The 14,289-nt window shown below is 34.5% G+C and overlaps 1 long non-coding RNA gene across 1 annotated transcript in view; it reads left to right on the top strand.

The window, feature by feature from the left end:
• The window catches only part of LOC139591846 (uncharacterized), a 114,946-nt gene extending 102,144 nt beyond the window's left edge, over nt 1-12,802 (top strand). The window contains exon 4 of the long non-coding RNA XR_011679777.1: nt 12,364-12,802. This is a non-coding gene — a long non-coding RNA (uncharacterized lncRNA). The remainder of the gene's footprint in view (nt 1-12,363) is intronic.
• Nucleotides 12,803-14,289: the final 1,487 nt, after the last annotated feature.

Below are 14,289 nucleotides of genomic sequence, written 5' to 3'. Positions count from 1 at the left end.
TCAGATAGTAAAAAAAGTACAGAACCTTTTTATTCCTGTCAAAATGTAGACAGAACAGAAGCACCTTATACCAGAATAAAACATGAAATTTTGCACCATGTGGCCACATCTCTCTTGACAGAGAGAAGCAAGCACAATTTAGCAAGGACTTGTCCTGGGAAATGCAGCAAGGAACCTCAAAGAACAGAAAACAATTCTTATCTCTACTTGCTGCTCCTGATGTTCTGCATATGTGGAATGTGTTAGGAAGATTGTTTACCTGAAGGGATTTGGTAATTGGACTCTGGTGATGGTTGTTTACATTAATTAACCAATCACTCAAAGCTGTGCCTGTCTGGAAACAGTCACGGGTTTTTCTTTAGTTTAGTATCTTTTAGTATCTCTTTAGTATAGTAGCTCTTCAGTATAGTTATAATATAGTATTAATGTAATATAGTATAGTTTTAATAAAGCAATTTTTCAGCATTCTGAATCAATGGAGTCAGATGCCAATCATTCCCTGCATCGGGGGCTCCCTGCATTCTATAGCACCATGTTTCCTGATCTCCCAAGGTTGTATCTGAATGTGTCATATCCATGGGTGGCTCAAGTGGAAAGTACTAAAGATTACTTACATGAACTGGTGTAAAGAAAGTTAACAAAAATTAACACCCCTACAAAACTATTGTCTTTTGTCATGGTAGCAGATCTGTATAGAATCTGTATACAAAAGATTTCAGTAATCCAACAAATGTTACATAAATACCTCTCTCTTGCTTGATTTGAAAGAGAAATAAGGGTTTTTTCCCATTGTTACTGTATTTTATTTGGCATAACAAATTACCTGAGTTACTTTGAACAATATTAATGTATTTCATGCACAATAACTGTGTTTCGGTTAAAAAATGTGATGCATTATATGAAATTCATTAAATCACACTATAAATTTATGCTGACACAATCACTCATAGGGAATGAGAAGGTGTCATAATTGTCTGAAAATAGATTCTTACAGAGTCTGTCTCTATTGACTTTTTTAAAAGAAGATAAATTTAAAGTCACAATGATCTGCATTTTGGATTAGGAAGTGTGGATTTCTGAAATAGTCCATATAAGTAAATAATAATCTGATTTATTAGTTATATTTCTTGAGCTGATTCTTAGAAGAAAAACCTTGAAATCTGAGTATTAGCAATTTTTTTCCCTTTACTGATGGATTCACACCTTTTCTGACATTGTGTATTTTTGAGGTTTGAGGATACTTTTGAAAATCCTTTTCCTACCATTTGTTTGAAAAAATTCTTTTAAAGATTATTCCAGGTCACTGTGTTGACTGTCCAGTTCCAAATATACTAGTGTTCTGCCTTCAGTATTTATTAGAGAACACAAGAGTAGATTGTTTCTTTAATATATGTCATCTGAATGCTAGGTATGTTGCTTCTTTCCGTGGTGAAACTTTTAAGAATTATTTTTTTGTTTATTTTAATTTCTCTCTTTGTGTGGTTCCAAATCACATATTTTCCAAAAAGACACTTAAGCCTTGTTAGGAAGGAGTGTATTAGCCAAAATTCCTTTTGATTTTGGTAACATATATTTGTTGTTTTAGATGAAAGTGTTCAAACTTGTTTTTGTAGATATCTACTTTCTCTGACAACTGTCTGCTGCTTGGTTGGATGCTGACAAGTAACGGAGTGCTCTACTTGGGACTTTATTTGCATATTTTAATTACATGCACAATCATACATAAATAGTTTTATAGAAGAGATAGAGCTCTAACGTCTAGTGGTTTTAGAAGTAAAGAAATTATCTGTTCCTTTTACCAGAGCAATTAACCCCTTCATTAAATTTTGTGCATTGCAATTAATTTTTTTTTTCTGAAATCGTCAGTATGCAATTGGGAAATTAAGGGCAGCTACTTGGAAAATAGGTACATAAGAGTATGGAGTATGACAACATAATTAGTGAATGATGAGAAAGGGTGTTTAATAGGATAGCAGCAAAACAGATCAAATTCTAAAGAGGCTGGACTGTAAGACTAAAAGTATTTGTACCAGAAAATGGATGAGAACTGGTGTAGTGAATGAGAAGATAGATAATGTAAATAGGCCAGGGATTACAAGTAATGGTTGCAATAGCTCCATTTTTTTTTTCTCCTATTGTTCATAGTGAAAATTCCAAGGTCAAGTGAGTGATTACAGCAATCAAGAGCAAAGATAGATAAAATGGTCTGAATAACATAATTTAGATATAAAAAAAGGATTTCTAATCTGGAATTAATTTGGAAATAGCTGGGGGAGTGTGCATGCATAGAATATCTTAATTACTAATTCTAACAATCTAAATTTAAAGTATTTAGCTGTTCAGTCTAATTCAACTACAAAAAATAATCAGTCTTTGTTGCAGACATCTTTTCATTAAAAATCCTTCCTTAGGATTTTTCCCTTCTGAGAAGCTGAGGCCTCAGAAACAAAATGTAAACATTGATTATCTGCTGCTGTGGAATGCAACAGGTGGATCTGTGATTGGTCTTGATTGGCCTCCTGTGGATGTTTGGAATTAATGGCCAATCACAGCCCAGCTGGCTCTCTCTGTCCGAGCCACAGACCTTTTTTGATTCATTCTTTTTTATTCTTAGCCTAGCCTTCTGATGAGAACTTTTTCTTCTATTCTTTTTAGTATAGTTTTAATGTAATATAGATCATAAAATAATAAATCAAGCCTTCTGTAACATGGAGTCAGATCTATGTCTCTTCCTTCATCCTAAGACCCCTGTGAACACCGTCACAAGTCTTTCTCTGGAACAAAATCAAAAAAATCTGCCAGGAATCAATATCATATTGCTGTTTGCATGGATTCTTTCAGTGTGACAATTGACACTGTTCAGGGTATTAGTAAACAGTTTATAAGATTCTCATGCAACATATCTATGCATGAAGAGCTCACACAGGTAATGAAAGTGTTTTCACCTCATTTAAACATCTTCAAATTAGACATGTTTGCTATTCATCTAAATTTCTTCCACAGATATTAAAGAGAGCAGCACCTCCAGAGATATATTTATCATGGTTCTAATAGATATCTGTTTAAAAATGAATTATTCACTCTCTGGACAACTCAATCCTTCTTTCTTTCCATTGATTACTTGGAGAGTATAAACATCTGACTTGGACTACACACCCAACTTGTAAATGAGTTGAGATGAAATGGATGTCATTCACAGTCATTTATCTCATTGTGAGCTGAATTTCTCCATGAATTGTTCCAATTTACATTATACTACTCAAGCTTTTACTGTTACTCAAAAAACTGTTTCAAAAATTCCACGTGGAACTTTATTTCTTTGTTGCTTTTACTATAAAAATGTTCTTTATTGTTTCTTTAATTAGATATTGTTACTAAATATTTAATGTTGTAAACACAAAACCAGCCAAAATAATACAAATTGAGCAGAGGAAGCAAAGAAATATGTCAGTTAGAATGAGAAGAGAATTTCCCTTTATTATAAACTCTTGAGGCACTTCAGTTCAGAAGTAATGGTAAATACTTATGACTAGTATGCATAGTGTATGTAATTAATACCATAAATATCAAAATTACTTTAAATCTCACAAATAGACACAAACACAAATGAATACCAATATAAAATCTTCCTCCTACTCCTCACTTTAAGGTTTTCACTCAAAATTATAGTAACAAAATAAACACCTTAGATTTCAGAAGTACAGATCTTAGCTCCAAAAATGTTTTTGCTCAGGGAACTCTCAGGACTCCTGTGAGAGTCTTCATGGTGAGCAAAAGTGGTAAGAAATTTTCAGAGACAGCCTGCTAAAATCTGCGCATTCCCCTAATTTGGAGTGAGGGGAACAAAAGGTAAATAAAAAAGAGGCATGCCTAGAAAGAAATAAACCAGACTTCTTAAACAGCATGCAAAGAGCTCAAATACAATAAAAGAGAGGTGATAGATGGGAAAGTGGGCACATGTCTAAAGAGGAATACAAAATGTGCTATTTGAGCTTGCAGATGCGAAATTAGGAAGGGAAAAGTTCAGCTGGAGCTCAAACTAGAAAGAGAGACTTCTATAGGTTGTTTAGTAATGAGTGGAAGCGCAAGGAAGACACAGACTGCTGCCGAATGGAGGTGGCAACTTAGTTAGAAATGACACAGAAAAGAAGTACTCAGTCATGTTTTCATCTTGATCTTTAAGGTTGATGTCAGCTCTCAAGTCTCCATTCCAAGATGAAATGGAAAAGCAAATGGTGAGTCACTGACAGCAAGGGAGGATTGAGCTAGGGACCATCTGTAGCAATTGTACAGGAAGAGGTTTTTAGGATGAGATGGAATGAATCTGAATACGTCAGAAGATACTAGTGTAAATCTCCTCTGCCATTTTTAGAAGGTCATGGAAATTTAAGAAGCACATAGATGAAAAAATATAATCAAAAACATCTATCAACAACTGGGAAAAAATACTGATCAGATAGCCATTCCTGGGAATATAATAGAACTAATCCATGAGGAAAATTTGTCCACACTAATGAAAGACAAGATTAGGAAGAGACAACACAGGTTTACATATATTAAATTGTGCAGAGCCAGTCTTACTGCCATCTATGATGAAATGGTTTCCTTGGTTAATGGAGAAGAGCAGTGGATATTCATTTACCTTGGCCTCTGCAGGATGTCTGATGTGATCTCTCACATACTTGTTGAAGATGGTTAGACATCCTGGACAAATCAGGCTGAAGATGGATGGAAACGTGTCTCAAGTGATGAACTCAAAAAGTCATCAATATCTCAGAGTCAAACTGTCAGTTGGTCATGAGTGGGATTCCTCACAGTCTTTAAAAACAACCTGGGTGATGGCACTGACTACACTATCAACTTTTCATCTGACACCACACTGGGACAGGAGACAGATAACACTGGATGAAAGAGGTAAAATGCAGAGTCCTCAACAGTCAAGAAAGTCAGGCTTAAGGGAATTGCATGAGGTTTAACAAAGTAAAATGTGAAATCCTGCTGCCAAGATGGAATAATTCAGTCAGTAGTACCGACTAGGGGCTGAGTGGTTGGGAACAGCTGTGATAGAAAAGATTTGGGTCTGCTGATGGACAGTGAGCTGAATGGGACTTAGCAGCATGCCTTTGCAGCAATGACAATTTCAGTAATTGCAACAGCAACTGCATCACAAGGGATATGATTGTTTCACCCCACACAGCACTTGTTAGGCCAAATGAAGCATATTGTGCCCAGTTTTGGTAACCCCCCCCTCCCCCCCAAGAAAAATACAGATCAAACAGAGAAGGATCAGAGGAGGAGGTCCAAGATGATAGGAGCATGGGAGAATTTGATGTATGAAGAAAAATTAAAGGACCTGTGTGGAAAGAAAAGGTTCAGGAGGGATCTAATCACAGTTTTCCATCACCTGAATGGGAGTTGTAGAGGGGAAGGAGGTATTCTTTTCAAAAGGCTGCAAAGTGAACAGAGAGAGATAACAGACATGAGTCAATTCAGGGGAAAATCCATTTAGATGTAAGGGAAAAAAAAGCAATCTTGAGGACAGTTAAACATCAGACAGGGTGCTCAGACCTTTTCCTTGTTGGAAGCACTGAAGACAGTTTGACAAGGTTACAGTTAGCCTAGACTAAGGACCTGCTTTCCATAGAGGGTATCCGGAGGTCATTTCCAATCTAGACTCTTATATCATTCTATAATTGTACCTTTCATGCAAAAACATATTTGGTACATGGAGGACCATCAGTTAAATTAATCTGAATTTTTCAGAGAAAGAAATTTAAAGTTGACTAGTTTAACTGCATCAAACTCTTCCATGGGTATTCTCATTTACCATTTAAAGGGTCTTAAGCTGATTTGCTGTAATTCAGTTTCCTTACAGTCAATTGAAATACTAGTATTTTCTCAAAATGTAGGCAATGGTCTCAAAATGGTCAATTTCTCAAAATGGTCAATTTTTAAATGTTTACATTTCAATTTCAAATACGTGCTCAGAATGTTGGGAAATCACATTTAAATGAATAAACACACATTCAGAAAATTGCAGCTCTCTCTGGTCAGAACATTTAGATACCTCTAATACTCACACTCTCTATCATCAGATAATAAAGGGTTATATCAGTATTGTACCAGTCTGGTCACTTGATGAAAAATCTCAGTTGGTACCTCCTCATTCAGGCAGTTATGCTGTACTGGTACAGATGCCAAGTTATTTGACTAAGAGTCCATCTGCAACGGACACATTGTGATTTGGAAATACTGGTGTATTTGGAACCATACAGACGTTAATCATTACAGGAAAATGCACTTTGCCACCTGAATGCTGAATTCCACTGAATAACACCATAAGGATAAAAGTGTCTAACATCACTCGTTAGTCATGTCTCAGCCTGTTGAAATGCAGATGGAGCATGGATATTCGTATGACTTGCTTCTTTATCAGAAGAAACATGGAGATTTAAGAAGGGGTCCTGGGAATGCAGGATGAATGCTGATTTTCACTGATACATAACCATAAGGAGGGGAGCACTGGACAACCCATGAGTCTGTTTTCTCTGTAGTAATTTTTAATCTCATAGAGATATCATGAATTCCACTTCATCTACACAGCAGAATACTTGTCCTGCAGAGGTACAAGTATATCACATCAGTTTCCTTCATCTTAATTGCTTTCATTTTTTTTTTTTTTGCATGGAAATGAACAATTGAAACTGTATAGTGGCCTCTTGAACTGATCTGCAGGCCTATGTGGAATATGCATCTCACTGTACTTTATGTGATACGACAAACTGAACCTGAAAAGAAATGCAAAGCACATTGTGTCAAAGCCATAAAGAAAAAAAAAATTACTAGGATAGAAGTATCCGGTTTTTCACCATTAAATTCAATTTCTTGTAATTTTATTTTTAGATTTCTATCCCCCTTTAAAGAATGTTTGCACCCTGAAGTAAGAGGTTTACTTTCCAAATAAGGTAATAATGATGCATAAATTGCCTGCTTTGAAGCTTTGTTAAAAGCCTTTGAAGCTTGGGGTTAATCTGGATATAGGCACTACAGAAACAGGCAGAGTTGATTGGACAAAATAATAAAAAAAAAAGCTTTCAAGTTCTTCTGCTCATTCCTATGCACCAGTGCACCTAATTCACATTTCTTAAGCAGTCTCTAACCTATGTCAGTCTCCAAGAACAATGATGCTTCTGTAAGAGCTGATTCAGCAGAATGAGAACCAGCAAGAACAGCTCTGCAATATTTAAAGTCATGAATACAAAAAGGAAAGGAGAAATTGAACAAAACTCCCTGTTCTGATCTGCTCCAGTTTAGAAATACCTTCATTTTACATATGCTCTTAACAATGAATTGTATGTAAATGGCAACAATTTTAAAACATTTTAAATAATACAAATATCTCCAGCACTTCATTTTTATGCACAGCTGCTGCAAGAGTTCACCTTAAAAGAAAATGTAATCTCAATCTCTAAGAGTCCATTCTAATGATAAAACTAGGTTCCTTTATATTTTATTATTCCTAAAATGAAATTGATTTCTACTTTATAATGTAGAAAGTCTGTGAAGTGACCTCATCTACAGCAGGGACTGTTAAGATCATTAACAGATCTTCCCTTTAATAGATCTAGAGTTCCTTTTGATTAGACCACTGGCTCATTTAGCACTACACATTTTCTGCACCTGGGAAATGCATTATATTTCTAATGCTGCAGCTGCTAGAAGACTCATCTTAGAAAGCAGTCCCATAAACTAGAAAATGAAAAGTTTTTAATACAGTATATTACATACAGTATATTATTTTTGTGGTACATAAGGACCCAACCATAAAGCAGAGCTCTTTTCTGCTGTGAACTGTGAAGAGCTGTGATAAAAAACCAAAACAAAAACCAAAAACAAGAAAAGAAATTAGGACCAGAGAGGTTAAATGTGCAGCAGGTAGCAAAAGCAACAATAGTGAGATATTAAATGGAGTGCCCTGGCTCATTCTCAAGTGTCCTCTTTATTTGGACTCGTCACTTCCCTGCAGCTATCAATAAATGCCTGGCAGAAAACATAAATTTCACATGATTGGTAATTATTCACTACCATATCCACATGGGATCATTCTCCTTGCTTTCACAAGATTAGTGGCATGCCTGTGTCCTAAGCATGGGATTGTCTTTTGCACTTTTATTCTACCAAATATATCTACTAACATTCTTTGAAGTATAGTCTATTCAAAAGGAAAAAAATAAAATTAAGAATAAACAGATTCTTTAAAATCCTTTTAATACATTAGGGATGAAGACAAAACTGTGAGAAAACCATGTTACAGTGATTGTAACATGATATGACATAATTCATATAATCAAAACTAGGTATTTGTGCTACATACAACTAATGCAAGCTCATCATCTCAGTTTTCCTTTATAGTGGGGGAAAAATCCTCATTAGACTATGGCTGATCTCATTTTAAAGCAAAGATCTCCTACAGGTCAGATGAACCAAATCTAAAAAGTTATTCTAATTTGGTTTTTTTTTCCACATTGATTACAAAAGATTTTTAAAGTGATAAGCTCAGACACTGCCATTTTCCCTGCAGGCACCTTAGCTTAGGTGAGATGAATCTTGCTCTGGAAGTCTGTTCAGAGATTCACTGAGAGCAAAATCAGTAATTATTGAGAAGTAAACATTGATTCGTTTTCTGCTATATGGCTTTTGGAACTTTGTTTCATTCTAATTACCGAACAGTAATTTCTAGCATACTTAAGCCCATAACATAATTTTTTATGTGTGTTTTTCTCTCCTTTCCATGTTGTTTATATACAGGTATCCAGATGTGGTGCTTTAGCAATGGTACTCCCCAGTTTAGTGCTCTCACTGCATCTCCCAGCCATGCATCGCTTGGGTGTTCCCCCACTTCCCTGTCTCCCTCCTCCTTGCTGCAGAGGGAGGAGGAGAAATGGAGGGACAAAAGGCAAAGATCACAGATTGAGATGAGAAAATTCACTGGGAATGGAGGGTACAAGATATCAATGATTCACACACTGCTGTCAGAAACCCCCGACAACAGGCAATGCACAGCTGCCCTGTTGAGCTTTACTCCACCAGAAGAAACCCCTTCTCCCCAGTAGGGACTCCGTTCTTCTGAACAAGGGGCAATGACTTCTTTTCCTAGCCATGCCCCCTCTTGGCTCCTGCAAAAATTGACCCTGTCCTGGCCAGAACTGGAACACCTGTTCATTTTACCAAAGTTTACAAGCTTTTTCATCTATGCTTTACTTCAAACGTCTTACTGTCCGTATCTGCAAGTAAACTGGCAATGCATTTTTATAAATACTATATTAAAGAAGTTAAAATCACAAAAAAACAGCCTTATGAAAAAAATAATTGATTATATTTTGGAGCTAAGTAATTATTTGCCCAAATTTTATTATTTTGCCTTGTAGGAAGAGAGATTGTAATATTTAGAGAAATGTTGTGAGGACAATGTCTATATCCATAAGAAACTAAGACCTGAATCACTTATCTTCAAGGTATCTCAAGTTAGCTTACAAAAATGTACTGATTGCACTCTTAGGTAATATTGGCTATATTTAAATTCCCCAGGCAGTTTGGAAGAAATTTGCCTATTATAAGAAATAGGAGCAGAAAGTGACACCCATTGAAATAAATTCATTTCCTTGAAAGGTGGTGAAGAAAACTCATGTAGAAATAAAAGAACTAAATCAAAGGAGACTGCCTAGAAAGTATTTTTGTTACATTTTTTTTTTCACCAAATTTTTTGGGTGGTTTCGTGAGTCTTGTTTTTTTCTCAAGCAGTTTCTTATGGCTCCAGAGACATAGAAGGGTATAGAATTAAAAAAAAAAAAAAAAAATCACTGACTAGACAAGATGCTGCCCATCTAATTCACTGTGATAAGAACTGGGATACGCAAAAAATACATTACAGAGATAAGATGTTAATACAAAAAGATACTTGAACCCTTAAGAAAAAAAGTCATGCCACATTAAGCACATCTCGTTCTTGCTTTTTTTAAAACAAAGGCAGTGTTTTCCGAGTCACTGAATTTTTGCATTTTGGCTTTTACTTAAATTCAACTCAGTTGAAATATATGTGGTTTCTAATATGTTAATTTTAAAGAAATAAGTCCTAATTTTATATAAAAAAATTAAAATGACATCTTGTGTTTTATTTGTTTATCTGTTTCCTAGTATGCAGAACAGTTTTTAGAAGGAAAGAGTGGGAGGAGAAATCACTGGTCTGGAATATATGTTACTTGTGTAGCACAAGAAATGAAGCTGCCAGCAGCGGAATAGTAGTGGCAACATTAAGATTTTCAAATGCCAGACCATGCTTGCCTCTGGTAGATAGATGGGAAGAACAAATATATTTTGTCAAACAAATATTTTTGCTTGAGTTGTTTTTATTACTTTTTCCACAATATTTTAAAGAAATTTCATATGTATTGTTTATTAAAATGTTTTACAAAAGCATGGCAACCTAATAATCTGAAGAGGTGATTTTTTTTTTTTCTTTAACACTAAACCAGGCCTGTTTAATTTGTGAGATCTGAGTCCTGGCAATTTTTAGTCATAATTTATTTTTCTTTTATTCATTTTTCTTTAGATCAAAAGCAAAAAAAAAAAAAAAAAAAAAACCAAAAAAACCCCAAACCCTGATTGAGCAGCATACCTCAATTTTTCTGGAATTGGATGTTCTTATAGGACATTAATGAGTTTGTTATCTGTCCAACCAACTTTATTTTTAATCTCCGTTTCACCCATCAGACTCCACTATCAATAGCAGTGTTCAGAATCAAAAAAATTAATTAATGCTTTAACATAGCTGTAGGGAAAAAATATCTCCAAGGGAAGTAGTGAAGTCATTCACATGAAGCTGAGGAAAGACAAATTGCAGTATTTGTTTCTCCAAGAGCTAGTAACTGTAAAAGGGGAAGGCCGTGTTATCATTTGTGTACATTGATTTTTTACTTTTCATTATACAACAAAAATCATGACAGTGAAGAATCCAATCTTCTTACTAATTGTACCACAAATTAGGCTGTCATGAAAATAATAGGAAGGAAGAATGCAACTCTCAAATAGAAATAACTTATGTTATTTAAAGCAAACAAAGAAACAAACAACTCCCATATTTAAACTTGTTTTAACTATTGTACACAAAATATCTGTCTGGTAAGTATTAATCTCTTTAGTAGGTGATTTAAAAAAAAATTAAAATTTTAAAGAAATAGGGAGTTTTCAGGAAACAAGGAACATAATTAGTGCTTTGCTTTTTAGCATTAAAATTCTCCTCAGTTATAATTACATAAAAAAGTTTCCTTTCAATAAAATACTAGTCATAAAACAAAGTGACTTCTGTTGGTCAATGCTCATTTTCAAGCTTGACTTCTATTGATGATCATACATTTTATAATTCATAAATCACTGTGATGATGGTGTCTGCTCTGAAGGCAAATCAAATTTTTCTCTGTTAAGGGAGGAGAAATTTTAGTTGGACAATGCTGTTTTTTGGGGTTTTTTCCCTGACTTGGAGAAGTTTAAAAATCTGAACTGAATATGAAAATGGCTATTGCTGACTTAATCCATATCAACTAGGCCATTTTCTTGCAGTCACAAGATCTTGCACTCACTGTTGCTTTCCAAGCTAGGAAAGATTTCCCTCTAGGGTGTTTTGGAGGGTATTGCTGCACAAAGAATCAGTGGGAAAAGCAGAAGGAAAAGTTGGAAGCTAAGTCTGTATTTTAGAAATTCAACCATTCAATATCCTAAATACCTACTCCTATCCAAGATCTTTATCTAGTTCCTCATTCTTAAGTTGTCCTTTAATAGAGAACTGACTACTTTAACATCACCATTGTTCAAAATTGTATCTTGCCCAAAGAAGAAAATCACTACGTAAAAATATCACCTTGTTGAGTCTACTTTGCATTTTTTTAAACTAACATATACTTATGGAAATTACTTACTAAATTTAATCCTTCCATAAATGAATTTTAAAACAGGAACTCTACAAGAACATTCCTGAGAAAATGAATAAATTAGAATGTGTTAGAAGTTGCTATCAATTATAGAATATCATCTCTGTAATTAAAAAAAATTACTAGCATTATCAATAAAAACACCAAGTTTTTGTAATCATGAAAGCATTGTACATATATATAAGCATAAGTTGTAATACTGATAAAACTCAGCCATTTTGTTTTGTAGGTTTCTTCCCTTAGTTTTAGCTTCTGAGTGTATATCAATACTGTAGAAGTCAATCAGGAAAACAGCATTTTTTTCCCCAATAAGACTATTTTTCTGCATAGTTGATCTTCATTCATAAAAGAAACATTGTTTTGTTTTGCTTTTTTTTAGGCTTATGAATACGTCAAAGATAAATTTTAGAAGGACAAAAAATCTCCAAGAAGGACAGTGAACAGCTTTGAACCTGGGATTCCAGAAAAACAGAAGTCAGAGCTATAGCCTATGGTTCATGCTCAGGTAGACCTTTTTATCCTTGGAGAACTACAAAAAAATAATTTCAGCACTTTTTAAAATTCTCTTTGGACTATAATAAAGAATCTGAGGAAAAAGAAAAGGAAGGGAAGGAAAGCAAGGGAAATTTGCTTGCTAAAAAGTGTTCCTTGCTAAAAGTAAATCTTGTTCATACTTTATATGCTTTTAAACAGGATCAGACCAACTTTAAATACTCCATTTCAGAATGTAAAAGAAAATCACAATTTTACTTGTGGTTGATAGAGGAAGGGAACTCTCACTCTTTTTTTCTTAGAGGTTTCCACCCAACGAGCCCTGGAGTGTTCTAAGCAAGCAAAGTTACAAAGTCATATTGACCTATGATAAAATGATTCAAAAAATCTTAAAGTAATCTTATATTATGAAACCTGACATCATTCCCCAGACAGCAGTTTTTCTTAAAGATATAAAAGAGAGATAAGAAAATTATTAATATTGTTTGTCATCTAAACTTCCATAGCCAAACTTGAAATAACTTCATTAAAAGGTGTTCAAGCAATTTCTGTGCTTACCTGCTAAAATTGAGTAATTTGTTACAGAATTCCACAGTTGTTGTGCAGAGTTATTTTATGTAAAAGACTGTCACAAATCAACTGAGTAGAGACACTGATGGTTTTCTTGGTGAATGATTCTCAGCCTTTCCAAGGTGGTGATCTATTAGGTGAAGAAAACAACAACCGAATTGGATGTACTATAAAAGCAAGAGTATATAGTGAATAAGTTTAGTTATTTTTTCTTATATTTCGGGAGCTAGCAAAGACTAGTTGAATTAAAAGAATAAAATGCAATGAAAATATAAAGTTTGTGGTTTTCTTTTTTTATTAGCTAGCTAAATATTTTTGAAACCAAATTAACTTTCCTGATCCATTGCTGTTGTGTTTTTGATGCAGGAGCTGAGAAACACTGCTCTAAAAGTAGATTTTTCATTACTAGTTCAGCATTTTCCCTTCCAAATCTACAGGCAGTGGGAAACCTATCCGTGAGAAACATGAAGATCTCCTTTCTGCAGTAAAAAAAAATCCTCAAAGTTAATTTCAATAAAATAACGTACCCAGACATGGAAGAACACTACAGCATATTTATAAAAATTGTGTTAGATGTAAAAGGGAAAATAAAGTAAAAAAGGAAGATGAAGTTGTAAGAAATAAAATTTTAGCTAGTAGTTTCCCTGATCTTAAAGTTTATTTTATTGTATTCCACTGAAAAGTACCATCCATCCATCTTTGCACACACACAGAGGCAAAGCATCAAATCCTTTTCAGAGAGGAATTTCATTAAAAGCATAGAGATCCACAACCTTAATAAGCAAAAAGTCAACCCCCACATTGCAGAGTCTAGCAGTTCCTGCATTCAATAGAGTTTCCCATAGGAAATCACTACTTCTGTCATTTGCCTTCCCCACCACCTACTGTCTAATTTCAGGTAAAAGTTTAAGTCATTAAAAGCATTGAATGATTTCCTGCATTTGTTTAAACAGCTAACATAACATTGACCTAGGTTTACCTGAGTAGTCATTTTTAGTCACTCCTTGACAGTTCGATCTGAGTAATTGTTGGATTGATGAATAAGGGTTTTCTGAGTTTGCTTTGTTTTGCTTTAGTGTTTCTTTTCTCCTGCCACATGCTGCTTCTTTCTCACAGCAATGAAATGATCTATGACACTTCAGCTAATGGCTCAGTAAATTAAATGAAGGGCAGCCTTTACACAGCCCAGTCTTTTTGAGGCATAATCAGCTCTGGAAATTGGTTTGATTAAAGTCTGATTGTT

The sequence above is a fragment of the Agelaius tricolor genome, unplaced genomic scaffold (genome assembly GCF_023055355.1).
Source record: "Agelaius tricolor isolate 1412-34295 unplaced genomic scaffold, bAgeTri1.0.p SCAF_7, whole genome shotgun sequence".
Classification (NCBI taxonomy): Eukaryota; Metazoa; Chordata; class Aves; order Passeriformes; family Icteridae; genus Agelaius; species Agelaius tricolor.
Note: the sequence above shows the minus strand (reverse complement) of the source record. Positions and strands in the feature narration are given on the sequence as shown.